Source organism: Numida meleagris, chromosome 11 (assembly GCF_002078875.1).
Source record: "Numida meleagris isolate 19003 breed g44 Domestic line chromosome 11, NumMel1.0, whole genome shotgun sequence".
Classification (NCBI taxonomy): Eukaryota; Metazoa; Chordata; class Aves; order Galliformes; family Numididae; genus Numida; species Numida meleagris.
Genome location: NC_034419.1, coordinates 16,907,116 through 16,922,244, shown reverse-complemented (window position 1 = coordinate 16,922,244; position 15,129 = coordinate 16,907,116). Strand labels below are relative to the sequence as shown.

Genomic DNA, 15,129 nt, shown 5'->3' with positions numbered 1-15,129 from the left:
CCCAGTGAGAAGCACTGATGCGGCAGCGTGTGAGCCTTCAGGAAAGGGGCTGACTGCACGCTGGATTTATTGACACAAACGTTGGTCTCAGTTATTGACTTTCTGACGCAGAAGATGCTGCCAGAGAAATTATCTGTAGGCAGAATGGATAAGGGCTGAGGGTTTGCTTTAGCCTGTCAATATACACAGGACTTGAATGAGCATTGGTTTGTTTAGGGTTTGTGATTAAATTGATATGGCTTATGCCTAATTATACTGCTGATATAGATTGGCAATTAAACGGCAATAAGGAAGCAGAAGCTAACATCTCGAGTCACCTGCCGTGCGCTGGGGAGCCCGCAGGGAAGGACCCTGGGGGGTGATTTAAGGAAACCCTGCAGAGGTTATTTCTGCAGTTCATTGACATTGCACGAGGCCTTATCTCTTCTGACGCTGGATTGTGAATCTTAAGGCCGTGAGGCAGAGGGCAGATGGAGCGGGGACAGTTCTGCTCCCACGTAACAGTGACAGGTACCCGGGCTGGGAGCAGAGGCACCGAACACCTGGGCTTCCAGCACAGCGGCACCCCGAGGGACTCAACCTGTTTCTAGATGCCTTCCTTCCCCTCCCTCCTCCTCTCATGACTCTGAGAGACAGTTTCTCCCATAAGTGGAGGAAAGTGCCTGACCTCTGAAGAATATTCTGTTGAAGATGGGCTTGGCTTGCTCAAAAATCCCAGACGTGCTTGCTCAGCGCTTCATTAGGGGGTGAGCTCAGGTCTGACAGCAGCAGCTGGCAGGTGTACAGCTGGTGCCACCAAGCCAGACTTGACTTTCCAAAAGCTCAGCAAGGCAGAATATCCACCTGGGGTTCTAGAAGACACAGCTTCTGGCCCCTGGTTCCCTTGCACGAATGCATTCTTGCTTTGCTCTATTACCTCCACAAAAGCTGACGCTGTTCAGGCATCTGGTGTGCTGAGACCACTACTTATCCTAATGAAGAATACAAAATTGCTAGGGGTTTGGGTTTTTTATAGCTGCTGTTTGTCTGTAACTTGGTAAAGCCCAACGCACTTCTGTCATACAGCACAGGACCGCATGCTAAGAGGGAGAGGAGCAGAAAAAGGGATCCTCCTTTCCCTCCTTCCCTTCAATAAACCCATACCTGGCTATTGTGCTGGCTTATGGCATCCAGTGCCGCTTTGCGCCCCTTGGCATCGCCTCTCACCTGGTCCTTGGGCTGATCACAGAGCTGATACCAGTCTGGTACTTAATGAGGAAGAAAACGCTGCTGATGGGCATGGCCAAACTTCCCCAGCACTCCTCCCTTCCCAGCTAGATCCCCCCTGTGCTTCTTGCACTAAGTTCCCCAAGCATTACTGCTACATTTAGGGTGCAGAGCAGAAGTTACATAAAGCAGCAGCATCCCTGTAAGTCAAAAATTATTTTACGTACAGCACGGAAACATTTGTAGCTCACAATGGCTGAAATGGGATTATGTAAAATTGCAGCGAGTATTAAAAAAATTTGAAACAGAGACAAAAATATAACAGCTATAAAATGGAAATATTGCATATTACTTTTAAACCCGTTGTTTTATGAGAAACGTGGTCGTGTGGCATTTAATCAATTAACGATCTCGGGACTTAGTACATCCGTTAAAAACTTTCACGGTCAAGACAAAGAAAGGCTTTGAATATGTTCTCACCTTTGGTGTGCTCACTGGGGCTGCTCAGCTCTCCAGCACTAACAGGTCCGCGTCCTGCAACACGCCAACAGCACGGTCGGGGGCAGAGCAGAATGCCCTTGGAAAGGAGGGAGAGAAAAGAGGTGATACATCACAGGTTGGTATCTGGGGAATACAGAGGAGCCACTGCCATCAGCAAAGGCCCTAACATGGGCAACATGAGCTTGTACAAGAGGCTGCAAGGTAGGTAGGTGATACTCACATCTTCATACAAAACGGAAGGAACAATGTTTATAACCTATGCCCAGCTTGGACGAGGGCTCCACATTTGTTACCCATGTTTAAAACTCACCTATTTACATAACGTTCAAAAACGTAAAGGAAAGTAAGATGTGGACTGGAAATACTTCTGGTTTGTTACTGCAGTTAAAGAAGGAGACTTCAAAACAGCCTTAGAAAGGAAGGGCAACGTTATTTCTAAATGTACAGCTGTTAATGGTCTCAAAAGCAGACGCACAAAAATAATTAACAAATGTTGGAGATGCAATACAAAAAAAATTCTGGCCTAATAAACATGCAAGACAACAGTACGAATCAGAAATTCTTGCCCAGAAAACACAGTGACTTTACAGGGTTGGGAAGATGGAAGAAAACCCGTGTTGATCTCCTTCCCCCTTATCTGCTGCGGGCAGTGGGGAGCACGGGCCCAGCCCAGCCACCAGGAGGGCTGTTCAGTGGGCAGTGCCACCCGCCTCTCCTAACTGCACGTAAATGATGTGAAGTGGATGAGCACAGGCAGAAACAAAGGCCAATGTGCACCACGTGTCGTCGTGCAGGCGTAGCTCTGCCTGCGCACCGTGCACGCGTGCCCCGCTACGTGCAGTAATGCATGGGCTGCCAATTACCACGCAGGTATTTAGAAGACATTGTGAGCAGTTCTGCTGTGGTCTAATTAGTGCTCTAATACATATTACAGTGCAGAGTCATCGTTATTTCCTCTTCATTAGCTGCTGATATATAATGCATCTTAAGGAATGTCTTACCCATTTTTTTTTTTTTAAATAAAAGAAAACCAAGACTGTATTCCTCCCATTAACATAACAAAGGCAATAGGAATATGATTAATGCATGCCATCTAAACTGCGTGCATTAAACATGAAAAAACAATGCACCATCTCAGCCTAACGTGCATTTGCAAACTCCAAAACACACTTGTCAATATTAACACTTGCACCAAAACAAAATGGTGCTTTAGAAAGAAACAACAGAAACGTAAACCATTTTCTTCTCACCATCTTTTTGCAATCACGATTCCTTATTCCACTTAGTTGGAAAGGAAGAGACCATGAAGTCCCCCTGACTCCTGTGACAGAGCCATAGCAGATGCCTCACAGACCGACCCCTTATGAGCTGTAACACCAAGCATCTCAAAATCACCACACCAACATATGCAGACAAATGCTGGGGTCTACGCTATGGGTAGGTGAGGCTCAGTGCCCTCACTTTACAGACAGGGAATCAGCAGCTAATAGGTTAAACAATTTAGCATGGGCTGCTCAATAGAAGAGTCTCAGAGCCTGGGTGGCTATCCACAGATCTTGTCTCCTGCTCCAGTCTTCATTTAACTTTGCGACCAGCACCTTAATTATTTTCTTTTGTTGTAAAAGGCAGAAGCTCAAGCATAGCAAATCGTATAAACCGGTGTGCAAGGCTTAAAGAATGCTTGATGGGATTTTGTCTCCTTTGCTACAAATACCCAGGACAAAGAGGTAAAGGTTGAAAGCAGACGGGCAAATGAGTTTTCTTGGTTTGATTTTACAGGGTTTCTCTTGTTTTTATTATTAGCCAAGAACACACTGAAGCTTCCAAAGGAAAGGGTAACGGTGTCAGGAAAATTTAACATGTATTTGAGATGAATTCAGTGCAGCTCTATTAGCTTTAGGTCTGGTCTTTTTCTTTTCTATACTTTTTTTTTTTTTTTTTAAGACATGTTTACATCTCAATTTAAAGAAACTACTGAACCACACGTAACTGGAGTGGTGTGCTATACCTCGAGGCACACTAAGGAGCCAAGAAGCACAGCAGTTTGATAACGTCTTAACGCACCACGGACATAACATTTGATTTCATATATTGATCACTCTATTTACAGTTAGTTGAGTAAGCACAAGTTTACAATTGGTGCTGGTCCTTACTCTTGTTTTCTGTAGTGAATAAAACTGGCTGAAGCAGAAGTATGGGAAAGCAATCATGTTTTATGGACTTAGAAGTGATATCCATCCTCAATAACGAAGCATGAAGGTTTGAAAAAAAGCCATACAGAAGAACAGTCCATGGAGTTATGCTAACTGGTCTCTCACCTACGATTTAAAATGATCTTAAGTGGATACTTAAAAAAAATGATTTTAAAAGGTATTTTTAATGGAGGTTAACCTCCAACTGTAAGGAAGTTAGAACGACTGCTTGCTTAATTTCACTTCCAGATACATCTGTATTTGATAAGTATAAAGAGATATTAAATATTTTTGCCATTTTTTCTTCCCTCTTTGTCTGTTTAGAGGCTGCAGACACGTTGCATTCTCAGTGCCAAATACTCAATGCACACAGGTGAACACCTTTTATCAGTGGGACTTTTGAAGACATTATTCCAACACACTCCAACCAACCAACACGCAATCAGCACACAAGGAAATAAACACAAAATCAATTAACACAACAGTTACTTCTGCAGTCTAAAGTCTGATTACCCATGCAACACTGATGGCTTTCAAGCTAACAGGAATACATCGTTTCTGCTCAAACTGGGCCATCATTTCCCTCCCCACACCCAAGAACAGCAAAGCCGTGCTGGAGCACGCAGGGGGAAGGCGCAAGGTGGTTCTCATCCGCTCTCAGCCGGCTGAAACATGGCAAACCCAACCAGAACCAACAACCAGACCCTGCCAGGACAGGGGCCTGCCCCCACGCCCTGCCTTCCTGGGCTGGGTCCCTGAAGTGCTCCGCACCCATGTTGGTCCAGCTATGGACGCTGGGTCTTAACAGCAATTCTAAACATCATAATTAGTTCATATACCTCAGACTTACAGTAGCCTTTGCGTAAAAGTATTTTACAGTTGAATAACTGTGATTCTCTCTATGTAAAATAGGCAACATCAGTATAATCCTTAAAATCTAATAAAGATTCCATCAGGGTAAAATCATTATCCTTAGGCAAGAAAGAACCAATTCAATTATGATGTTGGTTGAAAAATCGAGGGTGAAAAGTTGTAGTACATATTCAACTTGAGGCTGGAAAAGTTGTAGTACATATTAAAATGGTTACTACAAAATTTGTGCATCCAGGCTAACAAATGCTAATATGTTCTTTTGTTACCTTCCAATTTATATGATTCATGTAAGCCTGCAGCAAGAGAAACTTGTTTTAAATTTCATCTACGTTAAAAAATAGCAATGCAATTAATTGTAAAGTTATTAGCATTCATGTCTAGTTGTGTTATTAAGCTGTACACATCAAATCTGGTAGTACAAGTACAGAAATGTCATAATGAAGTAGAACAGCATTTAATCAGAAGAATTTCTAAAGGTCATCAGAGCATCATATAAATCCATCCATGCATGACAGCAATATGAAATAAATAACTGAAAGAACACAATGAGAATAAACTTCAATCTTTGAGCTTTGTTTCCAATACTAGAAGAATTAGCTAAATTTCACGCTGAGAGCACAGCTAACAAAAAATGCTGAATTCTGTAGCTTTAATTAATGAAAGACTAATAAGACGTAGATAAGGAATGTTACACAAGGGAGCTAACGAGGTATGTACACCGATAGCTTCCAGTGAACAGCTGATCTCATATGTCTCCGTAAAACCGAAAGGAAGTGTTCTGTTCAGCTTTTTCTTCCTCATTAGCCAGATGAGCCCTAAATGATTCAGTTTAAACAACCAATGATTTATTAATATTTTTTTCACTCGTAACAACAGTTTGGCTGCTTTAAGACACATATTACAGGCCTGATGCTTGGCAATGCCAAACACCAGAGCCATTTTCCTACTCTAAGGAAGCAAAACGTTCTCCCCACCACACGTAGCGGGTACAGCAGTGACCCAGGTGTCGTGCACGAGGCTGGCTCTGAGCCGGCCCCTGCACCGCAGTCTCTTCCCTGCTCTCCCCCCAAGGCTCAGAGCCCACACTGGTGCTCCCAGCCCCACTCAGAGGGGCTCAACCCAATGCCTCGAGCCCACTGCCCTTCCCAGCGCAATTCCTACACCGGGCAGCGATGCCAAAATTTCACACCCTGCACAGTATTACTAAAATCCTAACCCATACATCATCCGTCCACCAAGGCAAGACATGACACACAGTAGGAGGATATTACACTATCATTATCCATTTCCTTATTTCATACATCCTCTCCAAGCCCAATCAAGGAAACAATCATTATTTTTTTTAATGCTAATAAATGACTGTAAAAAGCAGCAGACAACTCCAAAGGCTGAGTACCTTCTCATGCATCATTTTCGACTATATATATATATATATATATTATTTTTTTTTACATTCATTAGTGTCTGCCCTAAATGAAAGAATTTATAACCACACTCAGGTTTCCCGAGGAATCATCCCAGCAGCATGTTTACTGAATCAGCAGGAAAACTGAACAAACAAAATGAAATCAGAAAAGAAAAAAGCTCTATCTAAATGAAAGCAAGAGGAGCTGAAAAGGACCACGAGATTATAATCTTAAATTAAAACCGCAGTGAGGGTAATATAAAAGATATTCTAATCACTACATCCAATTAAATGAACTAAACCACTAAAGCATGTTAAGTACCTTAACTATGATAATAATTAAGAATCAAACAGAAATGAAGCATCTCGGAGAGGCCGCTGATGCATGGGGAGCACAGCTCCGAGTTACTGGGAGCTCTGTGGGGCCGGGCTGCCACCCTCTGCCAGGTTGGGGCTCTCCAACCCGGGACAGCATCGCCCTGAGCACGGCATTGCTGTCTCACCAGCACTGAACCAACCATCTCTGCAACACCGGTGTGTTCTGACCACAGCCCAGCAAAGACGGCCATCTTTGTATGCTAGATTAAGTGAGTACTGGTGACAGATATTTTAATTAGTGAAAACAGCACCCAAGAAGAACAATTTAGATGTAAGATTTATCTCTCATGGTACTTTCCCATCTTTTCTGCCACAGCTGGAGCTGTAAGCTTCCTGAGTATGAAAATACCACAGTGGCCTGAAGCAGCAGCACACACGCACACGCTACCAGAGCAGTTTTCAGTAAATATCTTATAGAGTTACAGATCACCTCTGCTTATCAAGGAGCGATTTTTCCTATATTCCACATGTATGGGGTTTGCTTGTCTTCAGAAAGCTAACCTGAAATGATGTGAAAGTTGGAGCCAAAAGTCTTCTTTGCCCAGATAAAACGTGCTTGTATTTGGCAAGAAGGGCACGGATGGGTCCTAGGGAGGGAGCTCATCTTGCCGGAGCACTTTGCTGTGTGCAGACCTTCTGGAGGGCACGGGGACATTTTCACAAGGGGCAGAGAGCACAGTGATGGAGGCACCATTTTGTGCTTTGTTTCCTTGTTGTTTGGCCAGTTCTGTAGCCCTGAGCATGATAAGCAGCCCCCAGCAGCGTTTCAGCTGCAGGGCCCTACTCTGCAGAGAGGAGGAACACTGTTTGCAGGCCTGGGTACACACTGGATTTTCAGGGCATGTAATTACTTTTAACAGTTCTCCTTCCATTTTCCCTTTGCATATCTCTTTTACCTGGCAGAAGTTTGTGAATATAATACTCACTAGGAAAAAAAAAAAAAAAAAAAGAACAAAAGCAGTGAGTTTGTTCTCTTTGTTGTTCCTATTTGTTTTTACTATAAGAAAAATGCACTGAAGTGCTCAGGGTGGGATTTCATACATTGTAATTTTACCCCCAGAATGTAATCTCTCCCACGCTGCACTGTATGAAAAGGAAGAGAATACAGCAGTAATGTGCTTTTTTTCCATTCCTACCACTTCTTTATTGCTGGCAAGTAAATACAATTACACATCATGCACAACAATACACGCTAAAACTACAAAAACGACAAAACAGCTGCAGTGTATCTAAGTCCATTTGAGAACTATCAAGCCTCCATTAGGGTAAAGAAGAAGAAATGAGAGAATTTACAGAGGCACGGCTGCTCTGGCAGCAGGAAGGAGCTGCACTCTGAGGCCAGCCCACCATGCAGCGAGCAACAGAGCCCTTTACTGCAAGGCTGCAGCACTCCCACCCTACAGTTGCATTTGCAATATTACATTTAAGAATCTCATCTTCACCAATTCCAGCTCCGTGTCTTGAACCACAGAGCTGTTAACATTTTCCATGTCAGACTTGGTGTAGGTACTGCACTTGCAGGACTGATCCCTTGCTTTATTCCTCTCCCAAAGCACAACCTGCTCCAGTCCCACTGCTGAGAACTCCTGGCAGTTCCCAGAAATCTGTGGATTCCCCCCAGTCATAGAATCATTAAGGCTGGAAAAGACCACTAAGACCATCTAGTCCAATGGTTGACTTATCACCACCACGGCCACTAAACCAAGTCCCTAAATGTCATATCTAAACAAGTCTTGAAAACCTCCAGGGACGGTGGGTGACTCCACTACTTCCCTGGGCAGCCTGCTCCAGTGCATCACCAAAATGGTGCTGGTGCCCTGGCTGCAGGCTGGAAGTGATGGCTGAGAGCTGGCCAGCCCCACCACGATGGGCTGCAGAGCTCCCACAGATACCAGAGTCAGTGCAGCGGGCCCACAGCTGAGTGCCATCCCTCTGCAGGGATCTGCACTACGATGCTGCCTTAAAAAAAAAAAAAAAATGCAAGCCAAAGACAAAAAGCTACAACAAAGTACCAGCATGAATCCAACAAGGAACCTCTTCTACATGGATACTTTTACCACAATCCAATTGAAACTTTTTCAATTTTAACACAGTGAACTACTTTGGAAGAAGTCCCAAAGCCAACCATCTCCTTCGGCACATACTGCGTGGGCTGAATGGGGCACACACACTGCTGGCCGCCTTGCTGCCCACTTCACCCCTTCCCTGTGCCAGGACGTCCTCAGCACCCCTTCCCAAAGGGTCAGCAGCCCCCAGACGTGTTTCACCTCCCACCATATAAAGCTTACACTTCCTTGTGTCTCAATTTCAGTCTGCTTCATCTTATCACCTAATATATCTAAAAGCCATCCACTGTTCCGTGTTATTATTATGCATTTGAGCAGTCTCCCCCAAGGAGCAGCCTCATCTGCGGGTATTAAAGCCTGACAGCTCTCAGCTGTTGCTTTGCTACTGGATTTATTTGTGCTGATGGACAATGGGAACACTACTGCTGAGTTCTCCGTTCCCAGATCCAACCTCTTTTCAGGCACCACCCATACATTCCTGGATAACTGTTCTGTCTTTTCTTTCCCAAGCTTATCCCAACAATGGGAAATCTGCTTCCTTCAGCAATATTTTGGAGGTGTGGCATTTCCTAAGCGAGGACAACTTCCCCAAAGGCAGGGCAGGAGGGTTGGGGGAGGTCTGCACAAGCGGTTACTGCAGGCACCCAGACCAGCAGTGAGCCCCAGAAGCATGTTTCTATCAAGACTTCACTTGCTACGTCATATTTTTCATCTGTTTTTTTCAGCTCCTCAAAAATATATCCTCATTAATGGAATTCTAGAAGTTCTCATTATGTATTCTGCTTTTCAAGCACCCTAAATTGTGATCCTGAATGCTACCCAGTGACAGCAAGTTCTTTAAGGGTTCTTGTATACAGCACTGCTCTTCCCATCAAATTTCCAATAAAGTATTTCCATTTTTATATCTGAAATCCCAGAAATGGCACTAGAGAAACCTGGCATTTTACTCTTAAATTTAATACAAACTATTTCGCTCAGCATGAAAGCATTTTAAAATGACTCCAGTGCAGATTGTGGTTCACTCTGTTGTATTTGGTGAGCTTAGCATGTCCATGGCAACTGATGAATATTACTGCTGCTATTGCTATAAATAACAAACCTATTTGGCAAAGTCTGAGATGTAAATATTAAATCCCACACAAAGGCAATTTTCTGTTCCTTCCTTTGCTCCCTTCTGAGTTAGGAACCTATATTCGCCTGTCAGTAGATTATTTCCAAATAGATCTGCAGGTGTCACAATATTACAGAAACCAGCAATTTCAACTGGCACTGCCTTCCACAGGGATCTCAGGGCTGGGGCCAGGTGCTGGGTGATGCCAGAGGCAGCCCCAGCCCCGACAGCACAAGCAGAGCTCGCTCCCCAGCAGCCACTAACACGTGTGCTCTTTGTGGCTTCATTTTCACAGAACTACAGGCTGAGCACCTGCAGTAGCCCACGTGCAACCAGGTTGCTATTTTGCACGCACAATTAGGCATGGGGGCACACCAGTGGAGTTAATCCCTTTCCAACAGACGGTAGCGGTGCCTGCGATCCCCTCTAGAAGTGCTTTTGGAGGCAGCACCAGGAGCCATTCAACGATGGGTTATTCCCAACCTCACCCATCAGTCCCCAAAACACAGCTGGCTACACCTTATCCAGGAGCTGCCAGAATACCCCGGCACAGCGCCCAAAAAACCAGTGCAGAAGGCACCTGAATCGGAAGAAGAACAGCAGAATTCCCCTGCTCTGAAGAATTTGCTTTTAGTCCTATTAGTTAAATCTTGTCTTGTTAGGCAAAACAGCCTGCATCGAGGTGTACCGCTCTTGACATTTTGGGATGTGAGTAAACAACGTAAACACGAGCGTGGGAGAAATAAATGGGAATGGCAGAGAACTGCTGCTCAGATGCAGTGCGAAACCCTCAGGCGCTGAATGCTACAATTCTTTGTCACAAACACATCAATTACAGTGTTTATATCAAAGCTCTCCATAGATTATACTATTAATATAAAAATGACAGCTGTCATGCAACATATACAGCAATGTCACCCTTTGTAAGCCTACCTCAAAAACATGGGGTTGAGTCTGCACAACGCACGTTCTTGCTCAGGCAAACACTTGATTAAACTCAGCTACATAAAGACCACAGCATTTGTGCCAAGACCATGCTTGTAATGCAATTTAAGTACATAATTCTCAAACAACTAATTCTTAACGTAATACCAAGTAATTACATCGGAAACGTGAGCACCTGTGGATTTTTTGGTGTACGTAACATAACATTTACACCTGCAGAATCGCTGTGAGGCTCACAGGGCCCCATCCCTCCCTGGAGCAGTTCAGTGTCTTCCAACACGGGGACCACCTCTGTGAGAGTTTGCTTATAGACAGACAAGGAGAACACAAACTCTTCCTGCACATCCCTCTGTGAGCTGCTTCAGCGCAGGAACACGGACGCTGCTCTGCACCAGGGCAGCCAGGGCTGGCTCTGGCTCAGGCAGCTGCTCCAGGAAATGGAACCAACGCAGATGTTGGGGTAGAGGAGGGAGGAGGTCAAAGCAATCATTTGAGAAAAGGCAACAGCAAGTGAAGCCCGCCATGAAGAATTAAAATGAAAAGCATTTTAATTTGCACATTCAGGTGGTAGCCTCCTAATTACGTGGCATAAACAGGGGGGGAAAAGAAACCCAACGAATAATTAATCTGCGTTTAACATCAACTTCACTTCTTGTATAATTTTTTTTTTTTAACCAGAATAATTATTCTCATTTAGAAATCATCACGTGGGAACCTATTTACTCGCAGCATTTGAAAGAAGCTTTGACTTCAAGCTAAGCCCTGGAAGCACGCTTTGGAGCACGGAAGGCTCTGAGCTGGGAGAGCTGCGCCTCTGGGCCGCCCTCCTCCTGCAGCACAGCCATGGAGAGCACCAGGCCCGTTCATTCATTTAACTACAAGGAAACGAGTTAAATACAATTATTTTCTTTAAATTGATGAATTTAAAGAAAACCCTTTGGGAGAACCGTGTCGCCAATAAGTTAGTGGAGGGCAGATCAGTGGCTGGGTTCAGTGGCCTGCTGCAGCCTCAGCTTTCTACAGGGGTTTAAATTCTGCTGCACTCAACACTCCAGTGCTTAAATCCTCCTCTGAATCTTGCCCTGGGCCACTTTAAGTGCACAAACAGATGCCAAATGAGTCTTTCCATGGTGAAATACCTCTCCAGAGCCCAACCACCTCCCAGACAGCTCTGCATTTTGTTTACTGACTCTTATTGCCTCGTTTCCCAAGTGCCTGCTTTTAAAATCTCTGCTGCTAATTTCACCGATTGGAGGTATTTTCGTTTCTTTTCCACCAGCAACTTTCTCTGAATTCTCTCATTACTGATACCCAAATGGCCACTCTAGAACCGCGCCTTCTGCACTCGGTGCTGAGTGCAGGAGGGCTGCGCTGAGTTATGCTGCAGCTTTCTCTCATCTCCCGGCCTCTATGAGAATAAGCAAGTCTTTCAGAGAAAATAGGCTTTACTGCCACAAACACTAAGGAAAATCAATTTATCTTTGTTCTTATCTATAGCCTTATCTGCAAGAAAACACCAGCCCGATAGTTCCGTATACTGCTGCTAGTTCTCACTGTCTGGATTAAACACTTCCATTTTTCCATAAATTGCCACACTTCAAATTTTTTATGGCCAATTTTGGAAATGGAAGGCTCCCGTTGTTTATAAATGATCATGTCTGCAGTACGGGAGGGAACTGTTGCTTCTCAGCCGAACCAAACCAACTGCAAGGTGGAGGGAGCACCTGCAGCACAGCGCTCACCTCCAGAGGCCACGCTGGAATCAGCTCCATTGGTTTATAATTGTGTTGGGTTTTTTTTTTCCCCTTAAATTACAGGAAAGGAGTCTGCAAAGGCAAGAGGTGACTGAGCAGGAGTCCAGCGCCCTGATTTGACTCAGCACGTCCCCAGAGTTCTTGGAACCCCTGCAGTCCCAGGCTGCCTGCTAGGCTGAGCCCTGACCCTCTGCATCTCTGCCCAGAACGGGTCCACGTGCATCTAACAGAGGAATGCCACCCCCCAACTACCAGGCACATCCTTACGTCACCGAGCCACGTGCGCTCACTGACCCAGCTCAGCAATTAGCTGCTCCAATGTAAATGTGATCTAATCATAGCTGCTGCGCTACCTCCGATTAGCGGAGTCGGATTCCGTTTACATACTATTTACATAACTGCATGGGGCTATTAAGCATTTGCACCCAATTAAAAGCTGAATCATTCACGGGATAATTCCCCAGCGCTGACCCAGCTGCTCCACACGGCAGCTCTGCTCCCAGCACCGCTTCTGCTCAGCGCCCACACTGCCAAGTGCCTTCTGATCTCTGTGCGCTCCTTTCTGAAATTGTTGCACACCCCATAAATTCCATAACATGCAAAACTAAAGACCTGCAGTCAGCAATCATTTTGGGATGAAATGCATTTAATTTCAGCCGGTGAAGCTGCTAGCCCTTGCTGCAGCACCTTTCTGAGACAGCAGCTCTGTGGTGGCTAAACAGCACGCATCCTGCCTGCGGCCTTCAGCCAGCACGGGGCAGGGGGAGACAGCCAGATCCAAATGGAGAAAAACACGAAGATGCAGAATCACAAACTCTGCTGAGGTGACAGAGCTGGAGCTGCTCCCTCTGAGCCTGACTCAGGGCAGAGCTGGACCAGGGCTGGCACAGAGCACTCAGAACGCCGCTCACGTCCAGCTTGGTGCATCTGTCTGACATGGCTAGGAGGTGTCTCACAGACCCTACAACACGGGGACAGAGCTGCGTACATCCCCAACCCTCTGCCCTTCTTTGCAGTGAGCTTTTAATAATGCACTTCTCCTCTGGTGAACCCCTCCTTCCAACACGCTTCTACACCTTTCAGCAGCAACTTGCAATCAAATTTATTTCCATAAATGCACTGAACTGTGGATTACACTACAACGTTTCCTTTGCTCGCTGCCGTCTCCCCTACGTTTCAGTATTTAAAGCCACTTTCAAGCACGCTTTGCTATCTCTCCTCAGCACACGCTGCCAAGTCCCTGCGCAGGGTTTCGATGTGAGTGACTACGGAAAGAAGCTAAACAGAGAAATACTGTCACAAAGAAAAAGGGAAAAGAAAAAAAAAAAGGAGAGAAACCTGACAAGAAGAAAAACCGACACTGGAAAAATGCCAGCCCTGTACAGTCAATCTTTGGGCTGGCAGCACAAACACCATTAAGCGCAAAAGGAAGAAGGTCTCTGATGACAGATGTATGCGCAGGCTTAACACAGGGTTGATTAAAAAATAAACAACTATAGAAAAGTCACATTTCTCTCCATTTAGTGTTAGCAACAATCTGTTGCAGCTCGCAGCTGTGACTGCGCAGAGGCTGACAGCACGCAGCCACAGCAGTCCTTGCCCAGCCCCACTGACCAGAGCAGGTGCTAAGCCCTTCAGCCCAATGCACCTGGTGCTATTACAGGTTTACTTTTTTCCTTTTTTTGGAGGCATGCTGTTCCTGTGGCACCAAACCCAAAGAAAGCTGTTTGCAAGAATGGCTGAAGCCACAGCAGTTTGCTCCCATGGGGCGCAGCACCCGCACACACCTCTGCCATGGCAGCTTTCTAGGGATGGCTGCATGGGCACCCAAGCACCCTAAGAGAGCAGCCAGGCTCCTGCACCCTGCCCAGGCTTTTCACCTCTGGGGACAAGGCGTACATTGTTCATTTTGACAGTCTTCGTTTAGCAGTAGCACTCCAGGCAGCTGTACTTGTAAAAATTTCTCCGCTGCAGAAAGAGGAGCTGTTTTCAAAAAGCCCAAATAATTCCATGTTGGGATCTCATCCTGATGATGGTGACATTGGATATTTTTCAGAAATAGCTGTAAGAACTAAGATCGTAAACTGAAAGTAACACGGACTCACTACAAGATCCAGTCTACGGGACTGGAAAATTTAACTTTTTAGTGTACGGAGAGATCTAAAAGTTTTCAGAAGCGTAAGGACGCAGGTACCCGCCCAGCAGGACTTTTTTTCCAACCACATTTTTAGCATTTAAATGCACAAAAACTGGCTCACTGCCGCATTTCAGAAATAGGAATATGCAGCAAGATCTTTAAACGAGTTTAGATCCCCAGCTCCCATACATTTTGCCCACGGCCCCTAAATCATTGTGTGATTTTTGAAATGTTTATCTTCGAGCTCAGCAGTATCAGTTGTCTGAAAACCGTAAGTGCAACAAATATCTGCCATGCTAAATTACCCAGCCAGCGCAGTGAGCGCCCAGACACATGATTAAGCTGCCATGGATTAACAAGCAACTACATTTCACTAAGCTGCCTGTACCAACACTTTTAGCCCAATGCAAATTAAGAAAAATGTGTCACCATAAACGTATTTCACCAGGGTCTGAGCCTGCGTTTGTCACGGGCAGAGGACATGCACAATCAGTTATCGCAGTGCAGCCGAGCACGCATCGCACCGGGACTTTGCTTGGAGCTCCAACAACTCCATTAGCT

At 45.2% G+C, this 15,129-nt stretch overlaps 1 long non-coding RNA gene across 4 annotated transcripts in view; it reads right to left on the bottom strand.

Annotated features, from left to right (window-relative positions):
• LOC110404830 overlaps positions 1-15,129 on the bottom strand; it is a 362,084-nt gene that overhangs the window by 16,254 nt on the left and 330,701 nt on the right. For all 4 annotated transcript variants that reach the window (XR_002442508.1, XR_002442509.1, XR_002442510.1 and 1 more), the window contains 2 exons: positions 1,687-1,783; positions 1,144-1,247 (listed from right to left, as the gene is read on the bottom strand). This is a non-coding gene — a long non-coding RNA (uncharacterized LOC110404830). The remainder of the gene's footprint in view (positions 1-1,143; positions 1,248-1,686; positions 1,784-15,129) is intronic.